A 3893-nucleotide genomic window follows, 5' to 3' on the forward strand; every position below is an offset into this window, starting at 1 on the left:
TATTACAAACAGAAAAAAATAATTTATTCACAGCGGGAGCCACATCGTAAAGAGGAATCATGCCGTTTGGTCGATAATCATTGTGGGAGGTGCAGTTCGTAAAAACACAGTCATACATCTACTTACAAAATTACAGTGGTACCTCTACATACGAGCACCCCTACATACGAGCATTTAGAGATACGAGTAAAATTTCTAGCAAATAATTATCTCTAGATACAAGAAAAATTTCGAGATGTGTGAAAGCCAGGTGGCCAAGACATGAGAGGCTGTTTATCATTGTAGCGCACCGTCTTTTTTGCCGCATCTCTTTCGTGTATAACAGATTTCTACGAGCACTGGGCGGAGCGTTGCATTTTCCCGTGTTTTTCCCCGTTAGTCAATGCATAATACAGAGTGAACAACAATGGATACAAAGCAAACAGGTGGAATGAAGAGTTGTGCAAAGAAAAGGCGAACGTTGACAATCAATATTAAGCGCGAAATAATTGAACTCATGACACAGAATTTAATCGAGCTCCAGGAGAGTGAACATTTGTTGCGGGAACTCAGTAGCGAGGAGGAGGTGGAAGAGGGGCACCGCCTGGCTAATAAGGATATCAAAGACACAAGACAGAGGCACCCTGACAAGCTGGCAAGTGGTCGGGCGTTATCGTATTGTGAGGACATTTGTGCGCGTCATTTTCAAAATATTTTGAAGGGAAGGGGGTTTGTATGCTCGCTCTCTCTGTTGCATACCGTTAGTTTCCTTTTGTTCCTCTGCGTTTCAACATGGATATATTTTGTATGCTTGTTATTCATTTCAAGACATTAATAAATCATTATATTATAATTTTCTCACATCTTTCTTACAAAATTGGGACACTGACCAATTTTAAAGAATTTAGTTGGTATTTGCGTGAGAACGGTGGAACGAATTAGAGATTTTACATATAAAGTACTGCTCTACTTACGAAATTTTCAATTTACGAAAAAGGTACGGGGAACCAATTAATTTCGTGAGTGGAGGTACAACTATTATGAAATGTTTCTTGCTATTTAAGTTTATGCGTTCATTTTGAAAGAGAGGCCTGTTGATGCCAAGTTGCCACACAAGGTCCTTTACTAGGGCCACATGAATTCCAGCTTCTGATAAATGTCTCCTATCAAGGTCATTGCCTATTGCATCGGGTCCAGATGCCCATACCAGAGATGTCAATTTGCGTCACACGTTCTATCGCTGTACATTATTAAAATCTGAGTCCAGAATAAATCAGCTGAAGTGCCAGACTGCTCTATTGTCTTTCGTCAACATTTATTGTTCAGTAAACACCAATACACATACATACAAAGTATTTTTTCTCACTCTTACTGAATTCCCGAACTCTTAAAAAGGATGAAGATAACACCGTATTTTCTCACATATAAGCCACCCCGCGTATAAGCCGCATCATTAAAATTGCCTTAAAATTGTTGAATTTTACAATTTCTCGCGTATAAGACACCTCCTGATTCACAATTTTCACCTCCATATTCATGGTTTGAATTGGGAGTACAAATGTGTTACTTTGAAGGGAAAATCTGAAGAAAAATCATCGCACGTGGTATTTCTGAGATACTGTATTAATCGAAAGGATATTCTGCTGGATTGCACATTATTCGGGTCAATATCATAAAAAAGTTAATATGCCTCTCTTTGTAAATGAAAAATAGCAAATTATTCAATTTGAAAAAAGAAATAAATCTATATTGATAAGAACCTGATGCTTTTTGAGGACAGAAATTACAATTTTCTTACCAGAAGTTTAAGATGTTGTGGCAGCCATATTGCTTCTAATGTCGAAATATCTTGATTCTTTCAATGGTTCATATTACTGCAATAGTTGTCACTTTCGAACAAGAAATCAAATGGAAAAAAGAAATCAAAGCAGAATTTTGTTTTATTTCATAACAACAAATGTACAATCATGCAGCTAAACCTTCCAAATCTTTTCTTTTTGTGGTCCGAAAGGGTGTTGCCTGCACATAGACAAATTCAAAAAGAAATTCACAGGAGCAGTGCATCCAGGAAGTGTGTCTGTAGCGGTCTATTTTTGACCAAGTCTGTGGGTTCAATAATAGCATGAGATCCACATTACTCAGGTATGAAGGCTGATCATTTATTGATCGACCACAAGACATTCGATCAGCCTTTACAACTATTGGGATGTGCTGACATGGTAAACACTACGAACACATCTATCTACTCATGTCTGGCCAGTCAGAAATAGATGACCGTATCGGCTGCATTGTCTTGCGTTATTGTGTTTCGTCTTTGACACCTTGCAATTTCGTGCATGTCAAGTCTAATTTATGACCATAAAAGCCTTACCCTAGACTTAGTCATCATTTTTGGAGCGACAAATATGGCTTATATGCGAGAAAATACAGTGATTGTAATGTGCATTGAATAGCTGGGTTCAATTTTTCTTTCTTGCCACATTATATCAGAGCTTTGCCATTTTACTGGTCTGGTCTGGGAAGTAACAATTATGGGGCAACAGGAGCATCCCAATTCAAGTCACAGGTAGAAACTACTCTCCAGATATAGATGACACTGTAAAATTGAACACAGAAACAGCACTTTTTTTTTTCCCAGAAGCCATTTTGCTGCTCAAGAATAGAAGTAGGGATGTGTTGGTAAGAGATCGGAGGACAAGGCTTTGGTCACAGTAGTATGTCCATTCTTTCAAAGGTCATGTTGAGGTTAGTGAGTTAACTGGGTTGAATCTCTATTGCAAGGGTTGCCAACTCCGGTCCTCGAGAGCCGGTATTCGGTCTGTTTTCCATATCTCCCTCCACCAACACACCTAAATCAAATAAACGGGATCAGAATCAAGCTTCTGGAAAGCTTGCTGATGAGTTCATCATTTGATTCAGGTGTGGTAGAGGAATGAGATATGGAAAACATACCGGATAGCAGCTCTCGAGGACTGGAGTTGGCCACCCCTGCTCTTTTGTAGGTGTGTGTGTGCGTGCGTGTGTGTGTGTGTGTGAGTGACCGGACGTTTCGTCGAAAGACGTTTGGTCGACGGACAGTTCGTCGAACGGACGTTTCGTCGAACGGACGTTTCGTCGAACGGACGTTTCGTCGAACGGACGTTTCGTCGAACGGACGTTTCGTCGAACGGACGTTTCGTCGACGGATTCGCCGCCGGACATTTCGTCGAACGGACGTTTCGTCGTCCCCGGGTTCGCTCGGTCTCAAAATTATAATCATGAGAGAGAGAAAGAGAGCGAGAGAAAGAGACTGAGAGTTTACTGTTGAAAGCGATCAACCAGGTAATCTCTCGCTCTCAAAATTATAATCATGAGAGAGTGTTTGTAATTGCATTGACAATGTAAGAGCATTCGCTCGCCCCGCCCCCGGATTCGCTCATATTGGCGTGTTTACATGAGTGAGTTTGTAATTGCATTGACAATGTAAGAGCATTAATATCTGAATATCTATTACAAACTCACTCTCTCCTATGTACACACACGCCAATACGAGCGAATCCGGGGGCGGGGCGAGCGAATGGTCTTACATTGTCAATGCAATTACAAACTCTCTCATGATTATAATTTTGAGAGCGAGAGATTACCTGGTTGATCGCTTTCAACAGTAAACTCTGTCTCTCTCTCTCTCTCTCTCATGATTATAATTTTGAGAGCTAGCGAACCCGGCGACGACGAAACATCCGTTCGACGAAATGTCCGGCGGCGAATCCGTTAACCAAACGTCCGTTCAACGAAACGTCCGTTCGACAAAACGTCCGTTCGACAAAACATCCGTTCGACGAAACGTCCGTTCGACGAAACGTCCGTTCGACGAAACGTCCGTTCGACGAACTGTCCGTCGACCAAACGTCCGTCGACCAAACGTTCGTCAACCA

This window comes from Stigmatopora argus, chromosome 19 (assembly GCF_051989625.1).
Source record: "Stigmatopora argus isolate UIUO_Sarg chromosome 19, RoL_Sarg_1.0, whole genome shotgun sequence".
Lineage (NCBI taxonomy): Eukaryota > Metazoa > Chordata > Actinopteri > Syngnathiformes > Syngnathidae > Stigmatopora > Stigmatopora argus.